Below are 25,742 nucleotides of genomic sequence, written 5' to 3' on the forward strand. Positions count from 1 at the left end.
TCTCCAGGTGGGTGCCTGATTGCCACTAGACAGTGCGCAATATGCCTCCTCAAGTCTTCGTTCGTACTTAATTATCAAATTTGACCCCCGAACACGATCCCGGCTTAATTCCTTGAGCTTTTACTCAGACTTCAAAGCTTCAAATCACTTAAATTCATTCCATAACATCTATATAGCTCGGAATCACCAAAACACTAGCGATTAAAGCGCAAACTCAATTAAAGTGCAGTAAATTCGAGTGTAATAAGCGATTAAAATATGCAATTATAGCCTATCATCACATAATATTGTAGTTGATTTAAAACTCCTAAATATAGAAAACAATTATAATTACAATTTTGTCCAATGTGAAATGTAGATTTGAAGGTTAAAAAAGGCGAACGACATTTCGCTAAGGGCCTTCGTGCTTTTAATCTAATATATAGATATATAGATATAGATATATAGTATGGATAAAAATTAAATCTATTTATTGGAATATCAGGAGTGCATTAATTAGACAAATGTTTTGCCTATTGGAATACTGGCTCAATGAGGTTTTTATCATCTATAATTATTTATAAAGTTTAAAAATTGTCTCTGTAAAGCTTCGTAAAAATTTCATAAGGTTTTTAAGATTTTAAGATCCGCCGACAATGGTTGGAAATAACATTTCCCATGCCAAAAGAGGTTACACTAGAACCGTATCCTATTAACATGGTAATAAATGTAAAAGGTATATTAAAAGTAATTTAGTGTCTAAGAAGAGCCCTAGAACCAAGCGTTGAAAATTAGGCAACATGCTAAAATTTCAAAAGAGCTTGCACAAGATCCAATTCTCAAGTTATAAAGAATTATGTGATAAACCACTTATCAAATAAAAGCTTTTTCCAGTTTAGTTTTTGATGCTTTAAACGTCTTGCCATTTATATATAAGGAGTTATGTCATTTTTACTGAAAGATAGTAGAGCAACCACATAGATGCGTAGGCAATGCAGCTAGGGGTGTTCATAGTTCGGCGTGGATCGGTTTTTTCCTAAAAAGAAAACAAATCAAGTAAGTCGGTTTTTCAAATATTGGAACCAAACCAAACCAATTAATTCGATTTTTTATCGATTCGATTTTTGTCGGTTTTTCGGTTTTTTCGGTTATTTATCGGTTTTTTCTTAAATATGAGACATACACTACCAAACGCATATTCCGGCGACTACATTTTCAACGTAACACTATCATATCAATTGCTCTTTGAGAAATCTATCATTTACCAAGATATATTGATAATAAATGAATCAAACAGATTTGTAATTTAAGTACTCAATTAAAAATCGATTATTTTTAACATAATATAAATTCTTGTACATAGCAAAATAAAACTATCAATCAAACTAGAATGTAAAGTTAAAGAACTAGAATATATATATATATATATATATATATATATATATATATATATATATATATATATATATATATATATATATACATACATATATATATATATATATATATATACATACATATATATATATATATATATATATATATGTGTGTGTGTGTGTGTGTGTGTGTGTGTGTGTGTGTAATAATAAATTTAAATAGCTACTTTTATAGTCGGTTTGGTTCAGTTTTTTCCCCCTTTTTTTTTGATTAAAACCAAACCAAACCATATTTGATCAGCGTTTACCCTAAAAATTGAATAACAATTAAACTTATAATGTGGTTGTAAGGAAACATGATTTCACCTAATACCAATTGATGAATATGAAGATTTAATGGAAATTGACAATGAGATAAAGCAAACCAGTGTTGAAACATAATTCAACCCTCGAGCTTGAGTGCCTTCGAACTGATCAGTACCCGAATAGTTAAGAAATAAGCAAATTGATGAACAAGATTATAAGCTAGACAGAAAGTATTGTATTGCTTTGGTACGCGTGAATGTAAGATGCCTAAAAAATGATTAGAACCCTCTTTATATAGTAGATGAATCCTATCTATGGTACAACTCTAATTACGAAAATAAATCATATGATTAGCCTAAACAACCGTCCTTGATTTGATCTATTCCGAGATTTCTGCGATGATCTTCGACCAATTGCGGATATCTCGCCTTTCTGCTATTGCGCTTTGCTCGAAGTCTGCCCTATTTATTCTCGATCGCTACTGGCCTCGATCTCGACAGGCACCTCGTTTCTCGAACTTGGTACCTTGTCCTCGTGCTTTGGTCTGATCTACCACGAGACCAACCAACGATGCAACTCCCTGGTCTCGATCAAATAGTAAAATCGGGTAGGCCCGAATTTAACCGTATGCAATCGGCTTTTAAAATTCCGCAAATCTATTCACTCTACCGCTTTTGGGAAACCTTCTCAACAACTAAGAGATCCATTCGAGGAACATGGAGACTAGTTGAAGTATTGAGTCTCCCGGTATCGGGAGGCTCGATACTTTAACTGAGATAATGAAAAATTATTTTACCTTTTTAGTTCTTTTTAGTTAGAACTTTAGGTGGTTCTCAAAAAAAGAAAAAACCAAAACCAAACCAAACCTAAAATGTATCAGTTTTTTAGTCGGTTTGGTTCGATTTTCGATTTGGTTCGATTTTTGGGTTTTTATGAATACCCCTAAATGCAGCCTACGTAGCAGATGTCAGATTTATGCATGGGAGAAGCCTTCTTATGTAGGAGAGGAGCTGCCTATGCACAACCACACACGTAAGACCATCTCACTACACATGATGAGCCAAGAACTACGCACACGAGCTCCCTCATACGCACGCATTGTGTGTAGGCTATGCATTATGTGCAGCTAAATCCAGTAGCCAACAAAAGAGAGAAGAAGAGGTTCAGGGCCAATGTAGGCTACACGAGGGACTACACAGGAGGATACGCAAGGCTACGAGGCCATTTAATAGGCAATTCGAAGTGAGAGAAAGATATGAAATTTTGGAGCTAAATTTAGGGTTCTAGAGAAAAGATGAAGCATCCGTAACTAAATGCACTTCAAGCTGAGTCATTAATGAGCATCGGTTTAGTCACGTCGACGGGAGTGACTGAAACATCCCATCAGTATAGTTCCCCAAGTCATTAATGAGCATCAGTTGGTGGTCGGCTACCAGTGCCTTTGAACCGTCACCGTGAATCACTTAAATAGGCCCTTTCTCTCATTGATTCAATCTTTACTTTCACTTTCTTCTAATATCTTAAGCTCTTCCTTTCTTCAAAATTTCCAGGGCTTGTTTCTAATCCCCTTTCAAACACCAAGTCCCGTCGTCTCCCTCTCTCTTTAAACTCACGAAAAAATTGAAAAAACGTCAAAAAATATTCCTCGAAAGGAAAATGCTTCATCATCGCGGTCGACCGTGATAAAACACCAGTGGAGCCGGGCCCTGAGGAGTGTGTTCCTGGAGGGTTTGTCCTTACTTCCGAATTCAAGGTCGAGAAAACTTCATCGGTCCCTGGTCGATGCGAGCCAATGTCGAGATATATATGCTCGATAACTGAGAGCGACCTTGAGCAGGTAAAGTAAGATTTCCATTGGGAATACAAAAAGGTGGTGATTCCGGCCCCCGAAGAAGACATCACTACCCATGTGGAAGGGTTTCTAAGTGTTTACACTTACCCTTTCACGTTGGGCCCTGTCGATATCAAATAACCCTAGGTCAAATCCATCCCTCTTTTTGGCAGATTGTTATTCTGCTCCGATTCTTCGCGAGCAAAGTCGAAGGGATGCTTTTCACCATCGACCACCTCATCAGGTTGTACAACCCCTGTCTCTATAGAGGCGGGTTAATAAGACTTCAGCGTCATGCTACCAAGGTGCTGTTCTCGAGAATATATGAAGAAAAGGATTGATGATGGATGTGCCGGTTAGTTCGAGTGAAGACTTACGACCTAATTCCGGCCGAGAAGATGCCATTTCCCGAGAAATGGAATATGAACCGTAAGTACAATCCCAACTATAGCTTCCATTTATTGTTTTGTTTCCTTTTCTTCTTCTCATCGACATCCCTTTCTACGATGTAGCGGTCTCTTGGATGCCCGGTGCAATTCCTAACATCGAGAGCTGGGTTCGGGACCTGACTTCGACCTCTTCGGACGCTGAGCGCTCATGGCGTGATTTGGCAAGGGGCCGATGGGAGGCTGATCGGCTCCAACCGTACACCACTATATAATGGCATGGAGTAGTCGATGCAGCTTTTACCTGAAAGGTCGGGATCGATTTCTACAAGGAGTTAATATTGGTTGGGAGTTGGGTTTCTATCCAATCTAGCTACGCGTATTGCTCTTAATTGGACTTCTAACCATGCTTGGTTTTGTTTCTATTCTACTTTTAATGCTACTGATTGCTGAAAATAATCTAAGTACAATGTTTTTGTAGGATTTTTCTCTATTAATAAAAAGCACTAGGGAAGTGACTTGCACCTAGGGAGTATCTAATGGGGTCTAGAATTTAGGACTAGCTTGTTATATTTGGGATCATGATATAACCTTTACACATAATTACTCACTCTATACCTCTCGTTAGTTTGAGTGACTTTGCCCTAATTGGCTTTCTCAAGCCCAATTGCGTGTTCAAACAATGCAAATAAAATTGGCTCAAGTCGGGTATTACTATCTCTAGGTTTAACCCTTTAATTGGGCCTATCAATCTCTTGAATGCACCCCAATTCCTTAATAGCTTAAATTTCCTAAACTTAGTCCCTCTTTCTCAAGAAGAGTCTAAGTCATAAAGGCACGAATCATTGTTTGAAACCACCAATTCTACAATTAAAGCATGAATCAAGCTAAATATATCTAACCCATAAACAATTAAGCCTTAAAATTGAAGACCCATTAAATACCCACATTAGGGTTGGGTCACAACCCTAGCTATGGGTTTAGCTACTCATAATCAAGGTAGAAATCATAGATGGAGATGAGATATAAGCCATAAAAGTTGATTACAAGAATAAAATCTAAGATTAATAGCTAAAGCTGCTCTAAAATTACTCTAAGTGGTAAAATACGGTTGTTCACGAGCTCCTCAGACAAAAGATAACCTATAAATATGAAAAATATCTATTTATACACTGCTAAAATTACTGGACATAAATACCCCTACGGAGGTTCCGCTGTTAGCAAAATACTGGGCGCTTCAGCGCATGGACTTTCCCAGCCTCGCAAAAATAAGCACGGATCGCGTTTCTTCAATTTTGGACTGGGACTGGGCTAGGTCTCGCGGACAGAGTAAAGTCTTCCGCATCAGCGTTGGCATCTATCATGGCAGAGTAAAATGTTCGCGGACTGCATTCCTCATTTGAACTCATGTTGCAAGGTCTCTGATTCTCTATTTCACCCTCAGCAGAATTTACACCGTGTTCGCACCTAGTACATTCGCGGCCGCATAATTTGGAGTCAGCGGTAGTGTTAGCACTTGGCTGCAGCTTCTCTGAACATCACTTTCGCTGTAGCATATTTTCAATCGCCTCAGCGGAGTATCATACGCGTCCGCGTAATAATAGTGCTGACAACACTCCAGTTCCATTCTTTGGGCTTGTGCAAGTTTGACTCCTTTATCAATTCATTTTGGCTTCTTTGCCTCATTTCGACAAAAATCTACAATTAAGCGCCTTAATTAGTTTTCAGGTACATTTTTGATTGAAAACCTAAGCAAAATAGAGCATAAGATAGGCTAACGTCCATAGTTATCAACTCCCCCAAACTTAAGCTTTTGCTTGTCCTCAAGCAAACAAAGTACTTCCCACCTCCACAAGAAAAAAGAAAGGAAAATTTCAGCTGTCCTAAGGTGACTTCATCGAGCATCAATTGGGACTAACAATTACCCTCAACACAAATGCATTATTAATAACACACAACCTTTTTAGTACCATAACTCTAGTGCGACACAAGAGCATCAAGAGTTGACTTAACTCATCAAGGAAACTCTTTCTACTACATAGGTCATTATGGAACCCAAACTTTTACTCCTCTACTCTCCATAAGCAAACCTTACTTTAGATTGTAGCACTCAGAACAAGGATTGTTGAAAAGTACGCTCATCTCTCTCAAAGGAAGGTCACCAGTCCGGCTCTAAGTACCATAAGCTTGCCCCTTATGTAAATCACCACTAATGTAAGCTCACTCAACTTGAAATTGTATAGGGCTTTTACAGGAATGTAATGAATGCTTTTGGTCCAAGGTAGGATATATCGGTCTATGAAGGTCTCATCTTTCCTTGAGCACTTTAGTTTCCTCATTTCGGCTCACACTATCTTGACTCTTTGAGTCATTTTCTTCTTCCTTAGGGGACTAGAGAGACACACTATCACTCTTTGTTGTTCATGATAATCATTTTCTCTCCTTTTCTTCTCATCCCAAGCCTTTCATTTGATTCCATTGAATCCCTTTATTTTTCTATACTATTCACTTTCTTGTTGACTTTTTGGCTTTTCTTTCGTTTCTTTTTGCCTTTCCGTTTCTTCATTTTGTACCTTTTCTCACTTTCACAATCCTCGTCTCTCCCCCCAAACTTATGCTTTTGCCATTTGTGCTAAGGAAAGATTGGGTTCCAAGAGAGGGTCATTATAGAACGGATAAAGGTATGTATCATAGTTATTGAAAGAACAAGGCTTCGGCTCAACGAGGGTGACAAGGGATATCATATTTGGGTGGCTATGGATGCTTTCAAGTTTCAAGTTGGATCAAGGAGAGCCTATATTCATTTCTCAAGTCGAGCTACACTTAGAATTTCGCCTAGACAAACATTCGGGGCAAGTTCTAGACTTATTGGCACGGGACTTGGACTTGCAAATTAAAACCAAACCTCACAAGCTGTTGGATTGCAAAAGAGAACAGAGTCGAGGGCCCACAACAACCCTAGCTAAGAGTGAGCACACAAATGGCTCCGAGAAACCACTCGATGATTGTTTAGTCAACATAAGAGTCTAAAGGTCACAACTAACACTATTCTTTGCAAATCAACTTGTTTCTAACCATAAGGTCAAAGGTAGATGTGCTAGGCCCAAGTAAAGTTTTGCCCGAGTCACTTTTATTCATTACTACTATTTAAACAGAAATATAAAGAAAACGGACTCAAACCCTTAAGAAGGTTGTCACGCCATCCATCATCGGGAAGAGCCACCCGGTTAACATAAATTCCACCTTTGAAAAGAACCGTGGCATTAAGAAAACCAAAGGCTTATTGATCACGAAAAACTTGTAAAAGTAAGAAGCTACAAATTGAAAAAGAAACTACTAAATGAAATAAAAATATACTCTATTAAGGAAAATTTCAAAAGAAGTTATAAAGTAAACTACGGAAAGTAAACTGAATATGTACAATAGGCGATTAAGATGAATATATATAAAAGGGGAATGAATATATACGTGGACAGGTAATTTTATATACAAACCAAAAGTAAACAGTACGAGAATAACGGAGAATAGTATCAAGGTTATTACAAACCAAATATCCAAAATATCCAAATCTTCATTAAAATAAGGCCACCCCCAAATAAAAAGTAGCATTGTCCTCAAAGCTATCAGCAAAAATAGAATATGAGAAGGGTAGAGAGTAAAGAAAACTCCCAATGATGCCTCTGTCTGTATGGGGTCACTGGCTGGGTCACGTGGCTGGCCTGAGTCACCTCCCTCGGGATCCTCCAACTCAATATCCAAACCCTCAGTCTGGGGAATCACTCCTCTTCTCGCCGGTTCTCTGTCAGCCTCCTGTTCTGGTCCCTGTGCTGCCTGAGCTGCTGGAACTTGCTCCTCCAAGAGTAAGTCCAGTGGGAATTCTCCAGCTGATGAACTCTTCTCAACCTCCTTCCTCAGCAGCTTTATTGACTCCTTTGAGGCCCGAGTCTTTTTCATCTTCATCGTTTGTTTGCCCAGTTCCTTGATTGCTTTTCCTTGTGCATCCAAAGTGTTCACGATAAGCTTCTGGTTTTCTAGAAGCTCTTTTAGCGATTCCTCCACTGAAATAGGCATGTGAGGCTGTGTCGGAGCTGACTGAGCTGCCACTGTGCTTGATAGGACAGATAGCTTTGATGTAGCTACCTGCATCCAGTTGTTGATGCTGGACAGAGTCTGATTAACCCAACGTGCAGTTAGAGGGTATGCTGATGAAGAGGGCACTGAAGTAGGAATAAGAGCAGATGGTCCGGAGGGAGGATATAGTATGGCAGTGGAAGGCTCGGAATCAGTGGCCACCACCCCTGGTTCCTCAGACTGGCCAGTGGAAGTGGTGGTTTTTCCCTTGGACTTGGGGTTGTCCGGACCCTGAAGGCTGCACCAGGAGAATGGTCTCTTTGGTTTCATTGTGGTGTCAAAGACCTTTCTTTCTACTTCCTGATCCTCTAGGTACATGGTGAGGAATTTTGGGAAGGGATATGAACTCTCACCTCTGCCAATCACTCTGTTAATCACCTTGGCCATAATATTCCCGATGTTGATCGGGCACCCCGCCATGATAGCCCCCACGATAACAGCTCGGGAAAACGGCATATCACTGTCATGTGTAGTAGGGTCTAACCGGCAACACACAAAAGTAGACCACCCCTCCGCTTCCAAGCTCGAAGTATTCCTGTAGATAGGGTCCCCAGGTGTCAGCCAAGCTGGAGTAGTCCCAGGCATAACGATCACTGATGCAAGCCAAGGGCGGGCTAGCCCATCCATAGCCACCTTCTCCAGATACAGGGACTCGTCATCGTCATTAAATCGAGCATAGTCATTCAGAGTCTTGCCATTAAACATAACCTTCTTATTGAGGGCTTTGGTCAAATACGTGCCCTTTTTGATATGAGCGACATTTGCATAGAATTCCTTAACCAAAAGTTCATTGGCATCTGGTAAGTTGCTGGTGAAGAACTTCCACCCCACTCTCTCATTGAATCGTCTCTTGACATTGAGGTTGTGGGGTAGATGATCTCGCTCAATGAACACCCTCTCAAGTGTAAGTGACCTTTGAGGCCACCATTCCCGAAACATGTGGTAGGCTTTTTCACTCACAAACTGTTATTGCCATGCCATAGGGTTTCGTGATCTTGCCAACCCCCTGTCTGAGTCAGACCACCTCTCCCGTCATCTGGGACATCATCATTATCAATGTTTACCGGGGCTTGTGTGGAGGCTGGAGCTGCAGCACTTGAGGTAGGAGGTGTGGGTGTGTCCCTATCTCCCGACCTTCAGAAGGTCCGGATGATGAAGATGATTCATCTACAAGGCGACAGGACTGCGGTTGTGCCTCTTGTTGAGTATGACCAGCCTCCCCCTCTGAAATCTCTCGAGAGGGGACATATTCACTGCTCTACGAAGTGTTAGGAGTGGGCCTCCAGAGGGTTTGTTTACTTCCAATGAGCCTTCTAGGGGCTAGGGGTGCGGCTGGTTGTTTTCCTCTCCCCCGGCCCCTGGAGGACCCTCCCCTCCCTTGTTGTTTATCACCTGCGCCTCTAGATCGTACCATTGTCTGCATACATATTCAGTGAAAACTCATTAGTATTGTTGTAAAAAATATCCTCTAAGGAAAGCAGATGACAGGTTGCCAGTGTTTCAAAAAGCAAAGGTCCGCTGACAGCGGAAAAAGGGGTGCGGCCGTAGAATGGTCATCGCTGTCCGCGAAAATTATGTCGCGACTGCGGAGGACTGGGGTTCAGACTACCTAGTTTCTGAATCTTGACAACCGCTGACAGCGGAATTTTGGGCGCGGACGCGAAAGCTGCACTGCTGTCTGCGGATAAATGAATGCGGTTGCGGACCCAACTTAGCAATGGTCTCAACTTAAAATTCGCGATCCGCAAAAAAAAAGCGCGACCGCGTAAAGTAGGTCGTTGACCGTGGAAATTCCATCGCTGATCGCAGAACTGCAATTCATTACTAACCTAACACTGCACACGAACGCTAAGCACGGAATTAAGGCATCGGCCGCGGAATTCAAAAAGAACGGGCACTCTAGGGTTTTCACTAGCATACAAATTAAGCAATTAGGTGGTCAAATGAGCAACCCTAGTCCCTATTAGGCACGCATAACAAGTACCAACAGGAATTTTTAACATCAATGCCTAGATTACGGGGATTAATGAAACCCTAATTAAAAAGAAGAAGTTAAAACTAAGAGAAAAGAAAAGTAAAAATTTAAAAGCAATGCGATGATTTGAGCATACCAGTTGTTTAATTTGTTGTAGAAATTACTCTTGCCTAAGATGGAGTCTAGATAAAGAAGATGAACAGTGCTAAGGGATTTTTAGAGCAGAGGTGCGTGAAAAGTGTAAAAGGAGGAGGGCCCTCTTATTTATACTAAAACCCTGAGGGGCCACACCGACCTACTTGGCGCGGCCGCGAAATTCCACCGCGGTCCGCGCTTTTGTCTGCCTTAAAGAGCTGCAGGATCAATAATAACGCTGTCAGCAGTAAAATTGATACGGTCGTAGAACAAGTCCACTCACACCGAAAATTCCACCGCGAACGCGGTTGAAACTTCAGAGAGGATAAATTTTGGAATTTTCAAGTCCGCGTTCGCTGCAGCATCACACCCCCGTGAAAAAGCTTCCGCTTACCTCGAAATATTGCGCGCGGTCAGCGGTCCAGTAACACACTTAGGAAAATTTTCCCAGTATTAGTCCTGTACTGCACAAACAATTCCTACACAAACTTTACAACCAGTTAGTCCAAAACAAAGCCTACACTAAGAAGAAAATCACAAAGAAAGAAAAACACATGGGTTGCCTCCCAAGAAGCGCCTGATTTAACATCGCGGCACGACGAAGGTTACCATCAATCACTTGAAATGGATCACTGCCACCACATCGCTATTATCAAACTTCCCAAGATAGTGCTTCACTCGGTTCCCATTAACTCGGAATAATTTACCATTCTTGTTTTTCAAATCAAGAGCACCAAACGGAGTTACATGCACCACTTCAAAAGGGCTACTCCATTTTGACTTGAGCTTTCCCGGAAATAGTCGTAATCGAGAATTGAATAGAATAACCAAATCACCTTCCCTTGCTCCGAGAATATTTATCATGTAAGTACTTCATCTTGTCCTTATACAAGGACGAGCTGGAATAGGCATGAAACCGGAACTCATCTAGTTTATTAAGTTGCTCTACCCGGAGATTTGCTGCAACATCCCAATCAAGATTTAACTTCTTCAGTGCCCACATGGCCTTATGTTCTAACTCAACCGGAAGATGGCACGCTTTCCCAAATACCAACCGGTTCGGAGACATACCAATTGGAGTCTTGTAAGCAGTCCTATAAGCCCACAAAGCATCATCCAGCTTTTTTGACCAATCAGTCCTATTTGCACTGACAATTTTGGACAATATGCTCTTTATCTCCCTGTTGGAGACCTCAACTTGCCCACTAGCCTGAGGATGATAAAGGGTTGATACCTTGTGATTGACACCATACTGTTGAAGCAAAGTGTCAAATGCCCTATTGCAGAAATGAGAACCCCCATCATTGATGATCGCCCTAGGAGTGCCAAACCTTGTAGAAATATTTTTCTATAAGAAAGCCACTACTCTCCGTGCCTCATTGTTGGGCAAAGCCACAACTTCAACCCACTTGGAAACATAATCAACAACCAGAATGTACATGTTACCACATGAACTCACAAAAGGTCCCATGAAGTCAATGCCCCACACATCAAATATGTCAATCTCAAGAATAGTGGTGAGAGGCATTTCATCCTTCTTGGAAATTCCACCAGCTCTCTGACACTCATCACATCTCTTCACAAGCTCACTAGCATCTTTATACAATGTAGGCCAATAAAAACCACAGCTAAGAACCTTTGAAGCAGTTCTCGTCCCACCATGATGACCACCGTAGGGCGAGGAATGGCAAGCATCAAGAATACTCATTTGCTCCTCTTCCGGAACACATCTGCGGATCACACCATCATTACAAATCTTGAAAAGATAAGGCTCGTCCCAGTAGTAATCCAAGCTATCCCGTTTAAGCTTTTTTCTTTGGTTAGAAGAGAGCTCATACGGGACAATGCCGGTCAGAAGAAAGTTGGCAACATCGGCGAACCAAGGCATACTATTCAAAGATACGGAGAGGAGTTGTTCATCCGGGAACGAATCATTAATGTCGAGGCCATCACGAGGCCTCCCTGTTTACCGTGAAAATGGTAACAACAATTAAATTTGTAAATGGGATTCTAGAAATATGTGATCTATTCCCGAGCTAGTCTGAAAGGGTGATTAGTGCTAAATGTGGAGTAAAAACAGTAAAGATCGAGCTATCCAAAAACGATAATCGAACCAGTAAGGGATATTCCCAGGCTTAGGACAAGCCAGTGGATACCTCGGGGCCAGGCCTCGAGCCTACCTCGGACCTATGGAAGATAACCTTATCGAGGGTAATCGGGAAGGGGACAACAGATAAGTATATGCATACAAGGCTTTATACGGTCAATCTTGGGCTAAATGACGAAGAACAAATGAAGAACAATAAAATGTTAGGGGGACCTTGGGGTCAAAGAACACTGATAACTTAGAAGAAAGAGAGAGAGAGAGAGAGAGAGAGAGAGATATATTATTGCTTATTGGAGAAGTGGAGCAACATCAGTCCTTTACAAGGTGGGGTGATTCACCCTTATATAGGCGAGGGGACTCGGTAAAGTATGCATGTATATTTAATTACAAAATATGGAGATGGGATGGCTTGATACGATGCCTCAGCATAGGCTTTGGATAGGCCGGCCCTGTCAGACCCAATCGCGTGTCTTGGGAGCTTCCACTCTTTGTCCTGGCCTTGGCCTCCGCCTGGCCTCGAATCGGGCCTTGATCATCCCCGAGGGAGAGGACTAAGCTATGGCTTCATGTCCTCGGGGTCTTGAGGCACTTCCTCGAGATGGCTTATTAGTTGAAAATCAGGCCCTCTGATTTCACCGCGTACACTCCCCTCCTCCTCCAAGCAGGACATGTGGTCCGCCACTTGGTTTTCACACCCTTTTTGATCAACAATCTCAAGGTCGAACTCTTGAAGCAATAGAACCCATCTCATCAACCGAGCCTTAGAATCCTTCTTTTTCATCAAGTAACGGAGTGCCGCGTGATCAGTATGAACAATCACTTTGGCACCCATGAGATAAGGCCTAAACTTTTCCATGGCAAGCGCTATTGCTAGCAACTCTTTTTTAGTCACCATATAATTAACCTGGGCATCATTCATAGTTTTGCTTGCATAATACACTGGGTGAAACATCTTGTTCACCCTTTGCCCCAAGACTACTCCTACCGCAACATCACTTGCGTCGCACATAAGCTCAAAGGGTAAGCTCCAGTTGGGTGCGGTAGTAATGGGAGTGGTTGTCAGTTTGTAGTTGAGAAGTTCAAATGCTTGCATGCACACTTCATTAAACACAAACCTTGCATCATTTTCCAACAATTTGCACAAGGGATTGACCACCTTTAAGAAGTCCTCGATGAACCTTCGGTAGAACCCTGCATGCCCAAGAAAGCTCCTAACCCCCTTGACGGAAGTAGGAGGGAGAAGTTTTGAAATCACTTCAATCTTTGCCTTGTCCACCTCAATACCGTTCTTTGAGATCTTATGGCCGAGGACAATGCCCTCCTCAACTATAAAGTGGCATTTTTCCCAGTTAAGCACAAGATTTGTCTCTTCACATTGGGCTAGCACCTTGTCAAGAATCTTCATGCATTCTTCAACGGAGTCACCCATAACACTAAAATCATCCATGAACACTTCCAAGAAGTCCTCCACCATGTCCGTAAATATAGCCATCATACACCGCTGGAAGGTAGCCGGTGCATTACACAAACCAAATGGCATCCGTGAAAATGCAAAGGTCCCATACGGGCATGTGAAGGTGGTTTTCTCTTGGTCCTTCGGTGCAATCAAAATTTGGTTGTTACCTGAGTACCCATCCAAAAAATAGTAGTAGGCACGCCCGTCAAATCTATCAAACATTTGGTCAAGAAAGGGTAATGGAAAATGATCTTTACAGGTCACTTTATCCAGCTTCCGATAGTCCATGCATACCCTCCATCTGGTGACAGTCCTAGTGGGGATCAACTCATTTTGCTCATTTATGACCATAGTCATACCCCCCTTTTTCGGCACACATTGTACCGGCAAAGTCCAAGAACTATCTGAGATTGGGTACACAACCCCTGCATCTAGCCACTTGATCACTTCCTTCTTGATGACCTCTTGCATATCCTCATTCAACCTCCTTTGATGTTCCAAGGAGGGTTTGGCATCATCCTCAAGTATAATCTTGTGCATGCAAAAGGCGGGACTTATTCCCCTAATTTTAGCTAGAGTCTATCCAATTGCCTTCTTCCTTCTTTGAATCACCTCAAGGGTGGCATCGACGTGTACATTAGTTAAGCACGAAGAAAGAATAACAGGTAAAGTTGAACAAGGGCCCAGGAATTCATACCTGAGGTGTGAAGGAAAAGGCTTCAAATCCAATACGGGATGTTCCTCGATTGAGGGCTTTGTTGGTGGAGTCTTTCAGTTCTCTAGATCCAAGGAAAGTTTCTGGAGTTCATATGTGTAAGAACCCATTCCTTGTAAGGCATTAACATACTCTACCAAGCCTTCATCCACAGTCACATCATGGTTCAACAATACAGCTTCCAAAGGGTCCTCCACATTGATCATGGCACTCGTTTCATCAACTATCACCTCCGTTACAAGATCTACAAAAGAGCGAACTTCAGTACTATTCGGTTGCCTCATCGATTTGCAAACGTGGAAGACAACTTTTTCGTCACCCACTCGGAAGGTGAGCTCCCCTGCTTCCACATCAACCAATACCTTCACTGTCGCTAGGAAAGGCCTTCCCAATATTATAGTCACCTCATAGTCGACTTCGCAGTCGAGAATCACAAAATCTGCAGGCAAAATAAATTTGTCAACCCAGACAAGAACATCATCAATAATACCAAGTGGGCTCTTCATTGTTTGATCTGCCATTTGCATAATCATTGAAGTAGCTCTCGGTTGACCAATACCCACAATTTTGAATACAGAGTAAGGCATCAAATTTATACGTGCTCCCAAATCACACAAGGCCTTTCCAAAATTCTCACTCCCAATGGTACATGGAATAGTAAATACGCCGGGATCTTCAAGCTTTGGAGCCATCGAGTGCATAATTGCACTCACTTGATGAGTCATTTTGATGGTCTCACAATCCATAGATCTCTTTTTAGTTACCAAGTCTTCCACAAACTTGGTATATCCCGGCATTTGCACAAGAGCTTCCACTAAGGGCACATTGATCGACAAGCTTTCAAAATATCAATAAACTTCTTGAATTGGTTTTCATTCTTTTGCTTTGAAAGTCTTTGAGGGTAAGGCATAGGAGGCCTTGGAAAAGGAGCCTTGGCTTTAGGCATTACCGTCTCCGGTATGTCTATCACGTGTTCCCTAGACTGGTTCACGTCATTTTGAGTCTCCACCTCATTGTCATGAATATGAATTCTCACCTGAACATTCAAGTTCTCTTCACTCACTTGCTTATCAACTATTGGAACATCATCATTTTGCACTTCAACCTCATCACTCACAACTTCTTTTTTTGCTTGGAGGTACTTGCTTCACCACCTCTACCCCTCCTTGTGGTCACTGGAATTGCATGCTCGGTGTTGTTCCCACCCTTCGGGTTTACTACCGTGTCACTAGGTAGTGCCCCATGAGGGAGAATGTTTAAAGATTGTGAGATCTGGCCAAGTTGGACCTCTAAGTTTCAGATAGAATTATTATGGGACGCCAAGTGGGCATCGGAGTTGGCGTTTTTCTTCATCATTGGCTCAAACCTCAACTCATCCTCCTCATCTCATTATTTGATGAGCTAGGACCTTGAGACAAAAATGGAGGTGGGTTTTTTGGTTGTTGATACATCGGAGGTCTTTGAAAGCCCGGCCCCAGATTCACTTGATTACCTTTATTCCAACCCCCTTGGTTGTTGTTTCCTCTTCAATTGCTATTGTTATTGCCACCCCAGTTGCCCTGGTTGTTTTGGTTGCCCCAATTCTGATTGTTGTTCCCCTAGTTGCTATTTCCTTGTTGGTTTTGATTACCCCAATTTCCTTGGGATCCCACTGCTGTTGTTGATTCGGAGTATTGCCCCGTTGTCCTTGGTAGTTGTTCACATGCTAAACTTCTTCACTTTGATTATCATACCCATCATCTTGGTTGAAACCAATACTACCTTGCTCATATTGATCCGGATTTCCTTGACTTTGTTGACCTCTTTGTCACCTCCTGTTGACCATCATATTTACCCCTTCCATGGCATTCACTTGTCTTGGCGCTTGAACTTTCTACAATTGAGCTTTGGCCAAATAGTTCATTGTTGTAGTCAACTCTGCTATTGCTTGGCCGTGGTCATGGAGCTGTTTGTGCAGGTGAATGACAATGGGATCACCTTGTGGCACATTAGCTCAATTTTGCCACGCCGAGGAAGTATGTGCCATCTAATCAAGTATGTCACACGCCTAAGCGTAAGGTGTGTTCATAAAGTTTCCCCCTACTAGCTGGTTCACCACACACTGATTGGTAGTATTGATGCCATGGTAGAATGTTTGCTGGATCATTTCTTCGGTCATGTAATTGTTCGGACATTCTTTCACCATCGTCCGATACCCCTCCCAGATCTCATGAAGTGGTTCATTAGGTTCCTGTTTGAAGGCCAGGATATCACCTCTCAATGTCTCCATATGCCCCGGCGAGAAAAACTTGGCTATAAACTTGTCAACCAACTCAACCCACGTGGTGATGGAATGGTTATGGAGTCTTTCGAGCCAGTCCAAAGCTTTCCTTCTAAGTAAAAAAGGGAACAATCTCAGTCTCAGTACATCCTCCAACACATTTGTCTGTTTGCTTCCTCAGCAGGTATCCACAATGCCTTTTAGATGTTTACATGCATTCTGATGGGTAGCGCCTGTGAAGTACCCTCTTTGCTCCAATAAGGTCAACATAACATTTGTAATCTGGAAATTGCCCGCTCGGATCTGGGTTGGGACAATTGCACTTGCTTAACCTTCATTTGGAAGGACCCGAGGAGCTACTCATGGATTAGCTGGGGGAGGGTTTGGAATGTTTTCATTGGCCTAGCGGCCACTTCTTTGAGCTTGAGGTACAAGAGGCACCTCATCTTCAGCGTTATCATCTACCTCCTCCCCCAGGAGAACATTTCCGATAGGATTATTATTTTCCATTTTATACTTGAATCGATTAACCCACACAAGTTAGTAAAACAGAAAGAAAGAAAAACAAGACACAAAACTAGTCAGATAGATAGCCAAAACCGTTTAGCTCGTCGGCAACGGCGCCAGAGTGATCGGCTCCAACCCTACACCACTATATAATGGCAAGGAGTGGTCGATGCAGCTTTTACCCGAAAGGTCGGGCTCGATATCCACAAGGAGCTAATATTGGTTGGGAATTGGGTGTCTATCCAATCTAGCTATACGTGTTGCTCTTAATTTCACTTCTAACCATGCTTGGTTTTGTTTCTATTCTACTTTTAATGTTACTGCTTGCTGAAAATAATCTAAGTACAATATTTTTGTAGGATTTTTCTAAATTGATAAAAAGAACTAGGGAAGTGACTTGCACCTAGGCGAGTATCTAATGGGGTCTAGAATTCAGGACTAGCTTGTCATATTTGGGGTCATGATACAACCTTTACACATAATTACTCACTCTTTACCTCTCGGTAGTTTGAGTGACTTTGCCCTAATTGGCTTTCTCAAGCCCAATTGGGTTTTCAAACAATGCAAGTAAATTTAGCTTAAGTCGGGTATTACTATCTCTAGGTTTAACCCTTTAATTGGGGCTATCAATCTCTTGATGCACCCTAATTACTTGTTAGCCTAAATTTCCTAGACTTACTCTCTCTTTATCAAGAAGAGTCTAAGTCATAAAGGCACGAATCAGTGTTTGCAACCGCCAATTCTACAATTAAAGCATGAATCAAGCTAAATATCACTAACCCATTAACAATTAAGCCCTAAGATTGAAAACCCATAAAATACCCAAACTAGGGTTGGGTCACAACCCTAGCTAATGGGTTTAGCTACTCATAATCAAGGTAGAAATCAAAGATGGAGATGAAATATAAGCCATAAAAGTTGATTACAAGAATAAAATCTAAGAATAATAGCTAAAACTGCTTTAAAATTACTCTAAGTGGTAAAATACGGTTGTTCACGAGCTCCTCAGAAAAAGACAACCTAAAAATGTAAAAAAGATCTATTTATGCACAGCTAATATTATTGGACAAAAATACCCCTATGGAGGTTCCGCTGTTAGCGAAATTCTTGGCGCCTCAGTGCATGGACTTCCGCGGCTGCACAAAAACAAGCACGGACCGCGTTTCTTCAATTTTGGACTGGGACTGGGCTAGGTTTTGCGGACATCGTAATATCTTCCGCGTCAGTGTTGGCATCTATTGTGGCCGCGTAAAATGTTCGCGGACCGCGTTCCTCATTTGAGCTCATGTTGCAAGGTCTCTGACTCTCTACTTCGCTCTCCGCGGAATTTACACCGCGTCCTTGCCTGGTACTTTCGCAGCCGGATAATTTGGATGCGGTCCGCGGTAGTGTTTGCACTTGGCTGCAGCTTCTCTAAACATCACTTTTGCTGCAGCATATTTTCAATCGCCTCAGCGGAGTATCATACGCGTCCGCATTATAATAGTGCCGACAACACTCTAGTTCCATTCTTTTGGCTTATGCAGGTTTGACTCCTTTATGAGTTCATTTTGGTTTCTTTGGCTCATTTTGACAAAAACCTGCAATTAAACACCTTAAGTTAGTTTTCGGGAATACTTTTACACATTTTTATCCAAAATCTAAGCAAAAGAGAGCATAAGATAGGCTAAAATCCATAGTTATTAGAGGCCAAAAATCATGGTAAGCCCCTTTTCACGTATTTGATGATTTAACTAAAATGTTTCTTTTCATACTCACTTAATTTCCTTTCATATAGGCCTTGGACAAGGTGTTGTCATGAGGCCCTCATCCGGGGAGGAGGAAGTTTCCCCTCGGCCCCGAAACCGGCGAAGGACAAATAGAGAAAAAGGGTCTCGGCCTCCGAGGATGCATATTCCAAGAAAAGTAAGGCTCATAAGCCGAAGAAAGACACCGTCCCTCTGCCTGCTAAGGTAGCTCAGCGACTAAGAGAGGAAGAAGAAGAAGATGAAAAAGACGGTTCCAAACTGGTTGCCCGAGTGAAGAAATACACCGAGGCCCTAAAGGCCGCTGAGTCAGTGAGGGTTGAAAAGATTCAGCTTCGAACCGAGGAGGTCTTGGAAGAAGGCCGCAAAGTCCCCGAGTCATCAGAGACTGAAGATGTCTCCCGCCAAAATGAGCAATCGGTGGGTATGCCTAAAGGGGCCGGCTCCGAGGCCCTTCGAAATGAAGAGAACGCCCCAAGTGATTCACTCGGGGAAATAATAATTGGAGACTCGCCGACTCTCCCTGTATTTTCCGAGGAGGAAATACAGGATGCTCATGCTATGAGGACTCCCGATGTGGAAGGAGCCCACTAAAGGGAGGACCTTTTCCGTGGTTGCTTTATAGGAGTTGAAGATGCTATCCACTTGAGTGATGCATCGAGTCTTTTTCATGAGGCTCAACGAATCCTGAGTTGGGTAAGCCTTAATTCCCCTCCTCGGTATCACACTTATATTTATTTCTTCATGTCTAATTTCCTTTCTTCTTTCAGCATAGGCCTTGGCACTCCAATGGGAGGTATTTTCTAAATCCCAAGCAGGGCTGAGCGGATGCGAGGCTGATCTTCGAAGGCTCATGGAGGAGAGGAATTCCCTCAAACTTCTCAGCGGGCAAAAAGAAGAGGAGATAAAGGACCCCCAAGCTGAATTATCAATGGCTCACAAAGAGCAGACCGACCTGATTGAGCAGGTAATGAAAATCATAGAAGCTCATGGTATTAGTTTGGGGTTGATGGCAAACATTTGAATCTCATATGTTCAGCAGAAGTCCGAAAAGATCAAACAGCTCCGTGATTAGGTTAACATGATGAGGGTGGAGACCTTGGGGTGGAGACAAAACATGGACCGCCTTGCCTCGGAGAAAGATGCTGCTCGAGCCCAACTGTCATAGGCCAAAAGTCAACTTCAAGGCATGAAGGACGAAAGCTCAACTCAAGCCAAGAAAATAGAGGATCTCGAGGCTCAATTGGCTGCCGAACTTGCAAAAGGTTAATTCTGAGGCAGAAAAAGTAAAGGCTGACATGGAGGCGATTGTGGCCGTCTACCGATCTGATGCTAAAGTTGCTCAAGACCAAGCAAGAGAATCTGCTGAGGCCACTCAAAATCGAGCTTTTTGGATTGTCGAGCTCGCCAAGTGCCAATCTCGGAGGGAAACTCTCGAGGAGATCCATGCTCGAGGTTTCGAACTTACTGACGATATAAGGAAAGCCAAAGAGCTTGAAGACGATGCCAATGCATTGGCCTCCTCCGACGATGACGATGACGATGATGCCAGAATCACGAGTGATTTCTGTCACAACTCCTTTTTCTACCCCCGGAAGGGGTATAGGGGAGTTTTTCCAATTAAAGTGACAATAACCGAAACAGGATTATTTTTCAAATTTAGAGTCGCCACTTGGGATAATTTATGGTGTCCCAAGTCACCGGTTTAAAATCCAAATCGAGGAAGTTTGACTCTTATTTATGGTCTGCGAACACAAAAATCCGGGTAGGGAATTCTGTTAACCCGGGAGAAGGTGTTAGGCATTCTCGAGTTTCGTGGTTTTAGCACGGTCGCTCAACTATTATTATTGGCCTAATTATCTGATTAATTACATGTTTTATACCTATTGTGCATTTTTAGCTTTTGACCGCTTTTAATTATTTATGGAATTATTCTGGAACAAGTTACGATTGTCGTACACTTGTTTGTTTGGTACATATTGCGAATCGTGTCACGGGGACCGTACCCACGATTTACAACATGTTTAAATTATTAACATTATTAGTTGTTGTGGCCGGGCCACATGTAATGTGCACTCGGATTTCGAAATTAGTATCACAACTACGTCACGAGAACCGTACCCGTAGCTATGATGATTTTATTATAACGCGCCTAAAGCAACTAGCGCATTTAAATATTTTCCTAATCTTTGAGATTGTTTTGATGCCAAATTTATGAACAAGATATTATTGGGGAGCAATTAGGCTAGCTAACATGATCTATTACTTGGCCGAATTCCTTATGGTCCAAGACCCACCTTCTGGCCCATTCTTATTCCTTGCTAAGAAAGAAACAACTCCAATTTTTCCATCTACCCTATTAAAAACATTTATTCGAGAACCAAGACTACATACATCACAATCGAAATAAAACTAATTAAAACAATTTAAATAAAGATTAAAGCATACTACTCAAACAGCGTAGAATCACAAATCAACCAACATGCGCACCAAGCTATCATAACACAATGAAATGAGAATGAAAATTGAGAAATGGACCTTTTATCGATGAACAAAGCTGAAAATTGCAAATTGATCGGGCTAAGAAAAGCAACAATCTTTGGACCGAAACAACAAAATTACAAACCAAAACCTCGAATCGACACCGGAAAGTGTTCCAACTCCTAACACCCGATCGATTCTGAAGCTGTACACAAACTCCACCACGCGCAGCTCCACCGAGTTGAACACACTCAGCTCCAATAGATGTTGAGCTGGCGAACGAAGCTAGAGAAGTTACTATGCTTGAAGTATTTAGGAAACAATTGAGATGAGAATTTAGGAACATCCCATATGACGGAATTGTTATCAGATTGATCCCAAGAAATCAAGATGTCCGTTGACTCATCGTCCAATATTGTCTCCGTCTTTTTCAATTCCAATAGTAGTAACTAATTTGGCACTATCATGAAATTAAAGGTGTTTTCTTCAGACCTTTTTCCGTCCAGAAAACAGATTTGGATAGAATTGGGTATGGCTGCTCTCTTTTTGGCGGTGGGGTCGTCGTTCTTCTTAGAAAGTGTCAAGAGTTGGTCCGATTTTGTGGTCTATGGAAATCGACGGGTCTGCCGCTGTCTAGGGAGTGTAGGTCTAGGTCTCTAGGTTTTGGGGTTATTTAAGGGTGAAGGGTTATTTTAGGTTTTAAAAATCTGATGGGCTAAGGTATTGGGCTTTAAAACATGGGCCTTTATAACCAAATTTGCTTAAAATTCGCTTAATTAACCAAGAATCTATCCACCCTACATCAACTCTTGCCTATAAAATAAAAAAAATAAAGATAAAAATACTACCAAATTATTAATTAGCCCTACTTAAGTAGAAATAACCATTAGAATAAAACAAACCATTAAAACAAACCTATCTTTGTAATTTTTAAATATCATATTAAAATAAAAATAAGATACTATTTTTTGTATTTTTTTTAGTTTTAGGAAAGGAACATAAACTAAAAGCAACTAAAGAGAAGAAATATTTTTGTAATTTTCATTTTTTGATAAAATAAAGTAAAAGAGTCAAAACTAATTGAAATATCGATATTAGGCCTAAACTAAATATTTTACGCTAAAATGGGTGAATACTCGGGGAGGGTCAAAAATCACATGTCTACAGCCGCCCCTCTTTGACTGGAAACATGAAGTATTTTCAGACAAAGAACGACTAGACAGGTTTTTTGACCCGACCCTTATTTAGGGAGACAAAAAACTAAGAGAAAGGAGAATGTGACCGAGCCCTGGTATCTGAGCTGCCTACATATCCTTGGCTATAAAGGAATTAGGCCACGTGTAGTTCAGAAGTAGGAACAGTGATAGAGTATACCGAGGTGGAGAGTCGATTGAGGTGCCGTTCCGTCGAGGTTCCGGTCCGCGGTCCTGTTATTACATCAAAAATAAAAAAAATTGAAAAAGACTAACTAAGCCTGTCAACTATGAGTTACAATTCCTATCTATAAGTCTTCTGAAGCTTGATCTTGAGTCTTGAATGGTTCTTCATGCAGACTTTAGATTTGAACCTTGGCGCTTGTTAGCTGCAAGTGCCAGCTCGTTCTTCTTCAGCTTTTCAGATCAAGACCAGACATGTAGTTCTTGTGACTTCAACCATTTCTTGAGCAGTTCACTTCTTTCATCTGCTTCTGCATTTGGATTCACTTCCCTCTTTTTCTTTTCTTTCTTTTTTTCTTGGATTGAGACTTCTTCTTTGGTCATCTCGGACTATTGACTCACATTCTTGCCGCGAACTTCTACTACTTCTAACTTGAATTGAATTCTGAAATGACTTCCCTTGTTCTCCAGTTGGGTGCCTGCTACTGACTTGAAACTTGAAATAATTCCGAAATAAATTTTGAAGTGACTACTCTTGTTCTCCAGGTGGGCACCTGCTGCCGATACTTGAAATGAATTGTATTCCCTTGTTTACCAGGTGGGCACCTGATTGCCAAAACTTGAACTGTATTCCCTTGTTCTCCAGGTGGGCGCCTGATTGCCAAAACTTGAACAGTATGCCCTTGTTATCCAGGTGGGCGCCTGATTGCCAAAACTTGAACTGTATTCCCTTGTTCTCCAGGTGGGCGCCTGATTGCCAAAAATTGAACTGTATTCCCTTGTTCTCCAGGTGGGCGCCTGATTGCCAAAACTTGAACTGTATTCCCTTGTTCTCCAGGTGGGCGCCTGATTGCCAAAACATGAACTGTATTCCCTTGTTCTCCAGGTGGGCGCCTGATTGCCAAAACTTGAACTGTATTCCCTTGTTCTCCAGGTGGGCGCCTGATTGCCAAAACATGAACTGCATTCCCTTGTTCTCCAGGTAGGCGCCTGATTGCTTCAACTGAAATGTATTCCCTTGTTCTCCAGGTGGGCGCCTGATTGCCAAAACTGAAATGTATTCCCTTGTTCTCCAGGTGGGCGCCTGATTGCTTCAACTGAAATGTATTACCTCGTTCTCCAAGTGAGCACCTGATTGCTTCAACTGAAATGTATTCCCTTGTTCTCTAGCTGGGCGCCTGATTGCTTCAACTGAAATGTATTCCCTTGTTCTCCAGGTGGGCGCCTGATTATAACAAAACCAACAAAACAAAAGAAACTTTTCTACCCCAGTTTGGTATCTGGGCACATATATGAGTGTTAATCGAGTCATGTTACCCAAAAGATCTAAGAATTTAAAGGTGAATCCCATTATCCAGGAGGGTCCTGAAAATTAAAATTAAATCTCATCTTAAGAGTGAAAACCTGAAAGCTAAATTCTATTTCCTAAAGGTAAAACTTACGCTAAATATCATTATCCATGAGGGTCCAAAAAACTTAAAACTAAATCCCATTATCCAGGAGGGTCCTGACAACTTAAAACTAAATCCCATTATCCAGGAGGGTCCTGAGAATTTTAATTAAATCCCATTATCCAGGAAGGTCCTGAGCACTTAAAATTAAATCCTATTATCGGGGAGGGCCCTGAAAACTTGAAACTAAATCCCATTATCCAAGAAGGTCCTGAACACTTAAAATTAAATCCCATTATCCAGGAGGGTCCTGAAAACCTGAAACTAAATCCCATTATCCAGGAGGGTCCTGAACACTTAAAACTACATCCCATTATCCAGGAGGGTCCTGAAAACCTAAATCTAAATCCTATTATCCAGGAGGGGCCTGAACACTTAAAACTAAATCCCATTATCCAGGATGGTTCCTGAAAAGTCGAGAATGAACTTACTTGAGCCATGCTCTCTTCCTGGAGGATCTCTGCAGAACGAACAAAATTCCTTGCCCCTGAACCATGCTTTTCCTCATGGAGGGTTCCTGCAGATCGAACAAATTTCTCTTTCCCCTTCTGAAACCGCCTTTGTGCTGACAAATTTTGGGCACGACACTTGAAAAAATTCAAACTTCCAAGCTTTGATTTGGACACAATTTTCGTCCCTGTTTCAAACAAAGAAAACTTGTGAGTTTATAAATATGGTGGTTGGTTTGTGGCCTTGGTCTTGAGGTCTATTGCTCCTTCACTTGCCATGATAACTTTGATTTCAACTCGAAAGACCTTGCTTGTTTATTGACTAACAACTTTCTCTATCACCCTTATCACAGAAAACACCTATGATCCATTCAAATCCAATACCCTTTAATAGTTGCATTGTACTCATAAATTGACATATACCGAACCTTTGCATTTCACGTGAATCCCAAAGCAAATTGATTTTTACCAACTCAGTGCGCATACTGCTCTTTTCCGACTTAAGCCACTTTGATGTACTAGCTAGACTCCGCTTTGTGCAATTGGAAAGCTGGTGGCAAATTTTAAAGTCATTTCTCACTTGTTCTGACCAAACAGACTCAGGAAGAGGAAGTAAACAAGACAAAAGGAACAGAGTAAAGGACAATGGAAGATGATTCCTAACAAGAAAACTACAAAGTAGAAACTTATCTGATGTGGATACCAACTCTAATGACCATGACATGCACCTTTGGATTAAGTGGCCTAATCTATCAAGCAAGTCTGATATTCAACTCTTGTTATACCCCTAAACCATGAAACTGGTCTTCAATGTTCCGATTATCCATCTGATTCACGATCCTTATTCGACTTGTAGTGCCCGAAGGATTTTCACCATCAAGCCTCTCTTATTTTGTTCTTTCTCTCAACTCACCATCGCCTTATGGTGCCTGTGAAGGTTTTCACCAATAAAACTCTCTCATTTTGTTCTTTTCTTCTTATTTCCTCTGATTCTGCAGATGACAAACTCAGCAATCTCAAAGATTAGAGGTCTTTTTTGGACTGTACTGTGGCTTTTGGACAAGGTTAGAAAGAAA

The sequence above is a fragment of the Nicotiana attenuata genome, chromosome 6, assembly GCF_001879085.1.
Source record: "Nicotiana attenuata strain UT chromosome 6, NIATTr2, whole genome shotgun sequence".
Classification (NCBI taxonomy): Eukaryota; Viridiplantae; Streptophyta; class Magnoliopsida; order Solanales; family Solanaceae; genus Nicotiana; species Nicotiana attenuata.